Raw genomic sequence first — 8,134 nt, 5'->3', positions numbered from 1 at the left:
CCTAAACCTACAGATATCGATCCCAGGACTACTGAGATAGTAAAGTGGATAGAGAGGGATCAAATAGGCAGTGGAGCGATTTTGTCAGCCTTGTCAAATACGCTCTTCGATGTCTATTGTTCCTATTCTTACATGCTAAATCTTTATGGGATGAGTTGGACAAAAAATATAATATTGAAGAGCAAGGGCTCGAAAAGTATTCTGTTTGCAAGTTCATGCAATATCAAATGGTTGAGGATCGGTTTGTAGCTGAATAGACTTATGAGATTATCAATCTTGAGCATGCTCTGGCTGATGCTGAGATGAAGCTTCCTGAGAAATTTTTGGTCATGTCCATAGTTGACAAATTTCCCAAATCTTGGAAAAGTTTTGGCATGACACTCAAACATCAGAAAGGGAGATTATCTCTGGTTGATCTTATAATTGCTATCAGCATTGAGGAAGAGTATAGAAATCAGACCTACAAGATGCCAGTTGAACATCAACCCAGGGCAAATCTAATAGGTGGGAAACAGAAAGTGAACAAGATTAACTAGAACTCAAAAGCCATTAACAAAGGTAAGGCCTCCAAAAATAAGAAAGCAAAAGCCAACAAACCATGCTGGAACTGTCAGCAGGTTGGACACTAAGCCAAACTTTGTCCTAATAAGAAGGCCAAGACTGGGTAGATAACTGTTAACATGGTTGTGGGAGGTTTTAACGGTGCTCGTACCTTAGGAGCAATTGGGGGTATGTATCTGTGCAACCCGAACTCCAAACTATTTACAAATCATGTGATTAGTTGATTGGCACTGGGGCGAATGTACACATTTGTGCTGATAAATCTCTCTTTTGACGTATCAGGCTATCAGTGGAAGGACAATAGACATGGGGAACTCCAGTACAGCTAAAGTACTTGAGATAGGAAGCGTGGACTTGAGGTTTTCCTTTAGGATGCATTCTGTTGTTAAAAAGAATTCATCATGTACCCACTGTCAAAAGAAACATTATTCGTGGTTCTATAATAGTTGGGGGGGTTCATGAATTAGTTTTTAAATTTAATAAAGTTGTAATTCAATAATTTTGTATTTTTGTGGGTAAAGGTTATTTAGACGATGTCTTGTTCAAAGTTCGAGTTGAAAATAATAAAAAAGATGTTTCTGATTCTATTATACTGAATATGGAATTTTCTACTTTGTGGCATAGTATGTAGGCCATTTAAATTTTAATTCAATCGAACGAATGATGAATTTAAATTTAATTCTTAGTCAAAATATTGAACAAAATCACAAATGCCAAGTTTGTGTAGAAGCTAAACAAATTAGAAAACACTATCAATCAGTTGAAAGGGATTTAGAAATACTTGATTTAGTTCACACAGATATTTGTGAGTTTAATGGAGTTTTGATCAGGGACCACAAATGATATTTTATCACCTTTACATATAATTGCAGTAGATATTGTTTTGTGTTTCTCATGAAAAATAAGGATGAAGTCTTAGATAAATTTAGTTTATTTTAAAATGAAGCAGAAATCCAAACTGGTAAGAAAATTAGACGACTAAGGTCTAATATAGGAGAACAGTATGAGTCGAGTAAGTTCTATGAAATTTTCAAACTTTTGACATTATTCATGAAGGGACTCCTCTATATTCCCCTTCATCTAATGGAGTGGCTGAACGAAAGAATAGAACATTCAAAGACATGATTACTTGTCTCCATTACCCTCCGGGTTACCAAAGTATGTGTAAGGAGAGGCTTCGAATATGGCTTGCCATATTCTAAATAGAATCCCTCTGAAACACAATACGTGTACTCCTTTTGATTTGTGAAAAGGTAGGAAACCAAACCTCAAATACTTTCGAGTGTGGAGGTGCCTAGTAAAAGTGCTGGTCCCAAAACACAAACGAAAGAAATTGGGGCCTAAGACTGTTTATATTGTGTTCTTGGGCTATGTGGAGACAAGTTATGTCCTAAGATTTCGGGTTATTAAATCAGAAATTTCAGGCATTGAAGTCAATACAATAGTCTAATTTTGTGATGCCATCTTCCTAGAAGATGTATTTCCTATGAAAATATGAATACCTTTAAATATTTCGCTTGATGATTCACTTACCTCCACATCTATTCCTGAATATGTGTTAAAGATGACAAATGTAGGGGTTAGTCCTAGTAGTACTAATCAAACTCATGAGGAGTTAGATGAAACTAGACGGAGTAAGAGATTTAGGGTTGTTAAGGATTTTGGAAACGACTTTGTCACTTACAATATTGGGGATGATCCAATTATTTTCAAAGATTCTATGGCTTCTTCCAAAGCCAAGCAATGGAAAGAAGCTGTCAAAAGTGAGATGGACACCATTGTTTCCAATGGAACATGGGTGCTAGTCTATCTCCCTCCCGGGTGTACTAGTATTCGGTGTAAGTGGATCTTTAAGAGAAACTGAAACCTAATGGAACCATATATAAATTTAGAACCAGATTGGTAGCTAAAGGTTTTAAACAAAAGGAGGGAATAGACTATTTCGATACCTATTCTCTGGTAGCTTGGTTGACTACAACCCAGGTGCTCATAGCACTTGCTTCAGTGTATAATGTCCAGATTCATCAGATAGATGTGAAAACAACCTTCTGGTATGGTGAACTCGAGGAAGTGAACATGGATCAACCTGAGGGGTTTGCAGCTCATGGCAACGAGCATAAAGTTTGTAAACTTGTTAAGTCTTTATATGGACTTACCGTGACATGAAAAGTTTGATAAAGCTATTCTTGGGTTTGGCTTCACAATAAATGAGAATGATAAGTGTATATACTATAAGGTTAAAGGAGACAAAATAATAATTCTATGCTTGTATGTAGATTATATTCTGTTAATAGGATCTTGTCTAGATATAATTACCAAAACCAAGTCATTCTTGAAAAATAAGTTTGAAATGAAGGATATGGGTGAGGCCAATGTGATTCTTGGCGTCAAGTTGACTCGATCAACTGATGGAATAGCCATTTCTCAGCCTCATTATATGGAGAAGATAACTGAAAATTTTGGTTATCAAAATAGTAGAATTGCTAAGACACCATATGATTCTTCTTTAGCTTTATTAAAAAATGAAAGTAGTGTTCCGGTTGCACGGTTAAGGTATTTTCAAATTATTGGAAGTATCTGCAAATGGCACTAGACCAGATATATCCTTCTGTGTCTGCAAGCTGGCTAGATACACTAGTTGTCCTGACCAAACCCATTTTTAGGTGCTTTGGATAGGGTACTAAGGTACGTGAAGGGCACGGTGTCACTAGCTATACATTATGGCAGACTCCCTGCTGTTTTTCAGAGATATAGTAATGTTAACTAGATAGCCAAAAACTCCGGGAGTAATGGGTGTTCAGGATATATTTTTACTTTAGGTGGGGGCACAGTCTCCTGGAAGTCTACAAAGCAGACTTTGATAACCCGGTCTACGTTTGAGCCGAGTTATGTGCATTGGATACGACTAATACCAAGCCAAAATGGCTATTTGGGTTTTTATCACAACTTCCCATTATAAGTCAACATCTTCCACCTATTGTTGTATATTGTGATAGACAAACCACAATAGCAAAGGTGATGAGTCGTAAATACAATCAAAAGACCAAACTACACATCCAAGTTATACTGAACTTTATAAAGGCATTAGTGTTAGACAGAGTAATTGGCATTGACTTTGGTGGGAATAAAGGACAATGTGGCTAATACTTTGATGAAAGGATTCACAAGTACATTAGTCTAGAATGGGGATGGGACTGAAAACTCATCAGTGATGTATCCACGACAACAACCCAACCTCCTAAGTGGAGATCCCACAAAGGTTCAATATGGTATCAGCAATTCGTAAGGATGTGTCAGAACACCAAAATAGACTAATACTTTGTATTTGGAGTTTGTCTCTTGAAATTTTGGAAGGTGCAGCAAGTGAAAATATAGTAAGAGTTTAACTCTGAACGTGGTCAAGTCTTTTAGACGAGATGCTAACAGTTATCCATGGAGAAATCCAATTAAGTGACTGTCGTTATTTGGCCGCAACTAAGGAGTTAGGTTATTTCTAAAAGCATTGATGAATAGGATCAGGACACATGACCTAAGTGTCAACCCTATAGATCAATACAAAGGCGGTGACTTGTTGTTACTAGCAGACGCTGTCACACTCATAAGCTCAATTCAAGGCACAATTCCATTTGACCTGATGATAGCTGACCTTAGATATTCAAACCGTAAGGTACCATTACTGAAAGCAAGTCAAAGAAATTTGAGTTTAAATTTATAGATTTGTGGGGGATTGTTGTAATTTTAATAATAAATCCATATATTAGGTTGAGGAAAGAGGAGAATTTTTGCAGCTTAAATCATTCGAGTTAAAATTTGAAATATTGTAGTGAGGGTTCTAATTTTGGACATTAAATTCTATTTTCAAAATTATTTTGGAGTTTAAATTTTAGATTTTCAGGTTTAAAGCCTGAAATGGAAATCAAACATTTCAGATTAATTGGGATGTTTAATGTCAAATTTCAAACCTGAAATTATGATTTATTACCAAGCTGCTGTTTCAAATTTTTTTGGCCGTTTTATGGCTTTTTCATTCGGATTATGGTTGTTTTTATTGCTGCAATTAGTAGTGAATTTGACCATGCCTACATATATACTATCCATTTCTCATTTGCAAAACACAACTTCAAGCATCTTTCTGAAGTTCTCTCTTGAAACACTTCTCTCTCCACCTCTCTCCCAATATTTCAAAATTTTGAATTTAGTTTCGATAACAAGCTTTTGAGTGTTTGTTTGAGGTGTTTTTCGGTATAGTCCGAAAGAACTGCAACCGTCTTATTTAGAGGGAAATTACGTTGTACCTGGTGAACTATTGATATAGGATGTATATTTTCTTCAAGCCAAGCAATAATTCTGCGGTTCGATTAAAATTAATGATTACAATTGAATTGAGAATTATTACAATTCTCGTAGTAAATTTTTTATTAATTTTTCTTGTCGTTAATAGCGTTCTAACTATTTAATGTTATTTGTTCCAACATGATTTTAATTGTTTTTAATTTTTAAATTCAATTGTTATATTTCGAAATGTTTATTTCATTACACGAAATTAAAATTTTTCCAACAAAAGATACATTTCACCCTTTTTTAAATCCATAACTTCAGAATACAAAACAAAAAACATATATAGATCAAGGAGGAAAAAACTCTAGGGCGAATCGAATCTAACTAGATTTAAATGAAACACTCAATTCTCGTTTAATAATTTTCAAATTATACTTTTATTCTATAATTAATTCAGACCACTCAAATTTGATTTGAACAGCAAGTTTTGTTCAAGAAAGTAAAGACGACTTTATCTAATGTAATTGGTTATTAGAACATTTTCATATCCAACTTTTAGTGGTGGTGCAATCATTGTTTCGCTTTTTTTTGGCCAAGTGGCAATTTCCTAATGTTTTGCTCCTTTACGTATAGAAGATCCAAAACGAAGGAAGGCGATGTGATGTAGGTTAGGAAATTTTTAAGTAATTTTTCAGGCAACAAATGTCTACGATTTTTTGAAAAGCTTAATCCGAGCCAATACAGCAATCATTAAAATCGCATTTTATGATCTAATTGAATTGGAATGGGTTTTGCGATTTTTAATATAGAGTTAATCACATGTCCAATCATATTGTGTCCTATACTTTGTTGGTACTGATAAGAATGTGACTAATTGAGGTGTGATTAAACTATTAATTATCTGTTTGATAATTGGGTAGTTTTATGTTTACTTTGAATATGACTCAATTGATTTGATTTTGAATTGTAAACTTACCATGACATTTTGTGTGATGATAATGGGGTGAATAATAATTTATCCCCATATGATATTGAAAATGAGTACATTACCTCCCTATGAAAAAAATATAGCAATTTTACCCCCCTATACTTTTTAAAATGAAGTAATTTACCTCCTTATACGGGGAGATAAATTGCTTCATTTTAAAAAATCATGGGGAGGTAAATTATTGGATTTTAAAAAATATAGGGAAGCAAATCGTTATTTATTTTTTCATAAGTAGGTAACTTGCTCATTTACGATATTACAAGGGAATTGCTTGCATCTTTTTCGATAATAATGGGGTATATTCCCGTAAACACCCTTGTCAAAAGGGTTTGTTGCCTCTATCAAAATGCTATTTAGGTTGCTTGCACAACTTTCCAAACTCTCTTTTCTGCATTGTTCTTTCCCTTGTAAGGAAAATCGTATTCATATTCCACACACCAAACCCGCTTGAAACCCTTCCCTCCCTATTTGAAAATTGGCTTCATTTGAGCTTAATAACCCCATCATCCGGGTTTGACTTGTAATTGCGGTGGAAGTGTCTTTGAAATTGTAGTTCACAAGGTGAGAGTTGTGTTTGAAAAAATCACAACCACAGAGTTCAAAATCCAACCTTCAAGAATGACAATAGAGAGGGCTTGAATTTCTCTTCAAGAATACAAGCAAAATAAAGCAATATACCTGGGAAATAATTTACAGCAGCATCGCGGTATCATCTGAGATATTGTAGAACAAAAAAAATAGAATTAAAGAGCAATTCAAATAGTGTAACAGAGATCAAAGTGTTAGAGTGGCAATGGTTTTAGGAAAAAAGAATGAGAGAAGAATGAGCGAAGAAATAAGAGAGTCGGGTCACTTTGTTGGAAGAAAATTGAACAACGTAGAAACTCTGTTTGAACATGAAGGAGTTCAAACTTGATTCTATTGATATATATTTTAAAAAATGGGTCTGACATTGTAAGAGATTTGCAGGGGATTGTTGACGAGAATTTACAGCTCTATGATGTCCTGTGCTGATATTGCTACACACTAGGGTGGCGTGGACTTATTACACTTGTCGGGTATCCTGTGCTGTATATTGTGAAATTGTGTACAACGGAATCATTAAGTATTAATTCGAGAATTTGCATAAATGAGAGAAGTAGGAATGAAGAATATTTGCAACAGAGCTTCTAGTTTTCAGAATTGGTTTTTAACGTTCTGATGAAGAAGAAGGCTACACCTTCTTTTATAAACAGTGAAACTCAACTACCCCAACTAACTCGCATTTCTTACTAAAAGAAGTGCTAAAGCAAGATATGAAATAGCCAAGAAATAGCATGACTATGGGAGATATAATACAACTTAAAGAAGCGTGCTATTAAACTAAAACACGAGACTGAAAACGTGACTGGAGTTTCTTCCTTTCCTTCTCTTCTGTTCTGTTCATCAGCAGCTGCATTTGGTAAGCTGAAGCAGCTGAACTTCAAGAAATTTAACACTCCCTCCTCAAGCTGAACTTGTCAAGACATTCAGAAGGTTCAACTTGGACACCAAATACATGAACTTTGGTCTTGTCAAAACCTTAGTAAAAAGATCTGTAGGTTGTTCCTTTGATGCAATGTGTTTTGGTGCAATAAAACATTCTTTGTACCTATCCCGTACTAGATGACAATCAATTTCGATGTGTTTGGTTCTTTCATGGATGACCGGATTAGTTGTGATATATAAAGCTGCCTGGTTATCACAATAAAAGGGTATGGGAGTCTGCACATCAATCTTTAAATCTGTAAGCAAGCTATGAATCCATATGAGTTCACATGTGGTTGATGCCATGCTCCTATACTCTGCTTCTGCTGTAGACCATGAAACGGTTGTTCGCTTCTCAGTCTTCCAAGATATCAGGCTTCCCCCTAAAAATATGCAGTAACCTGTAAGAGATTTTCTTGTCTCTTTGCAATTTGCCCAATCAGCATCACATTATGCCTCCAAGGTGAAATCACTGTCAGAGTTGAAATGTAGGCCTCTGTATAGTGTTCCTTTAAAATATTTTACTAAGTGTAATGCAGCATCCCAGTGATCTTGGCAAGGAAATTGCATAAACTGGCTCAACTGTTGTGTGGCATGGCAGATATCTGGCCTTGTGAAGCCAAGATACAGAAGTCTACCCAACAACCTTCTGTATTGTTCAGGGATGTTAAGCTGTTGTCTTGATGCCGCCTTGAGCTGCAGTCCAGCTGGTAAGGGGGTGTTGGTAGCTTTGCATTATGTGAGGCATGTATCTGCTATGATGTCCCTTACATACTTGCTTTGAGAGATGATCATTCCTTC

Source organism: Sesamum indicum, linkage group LG12 (assembly GCF_026168435.1).
Source record: "Sesamum indicum cultivar Baizhima isolate 11 linkage group LG12, ASM2616843v1, whole genome shotgun sequence".
Lineage (NCBI taxonomy): Eukaryota > Viridiplantae > Streptophyta > Magnoliopsida > Lamiales > Pedaliaceae > Sesamum > Sesamum indicum.
Note: the sequence above shows the minus strand (reverse complement) of the source record.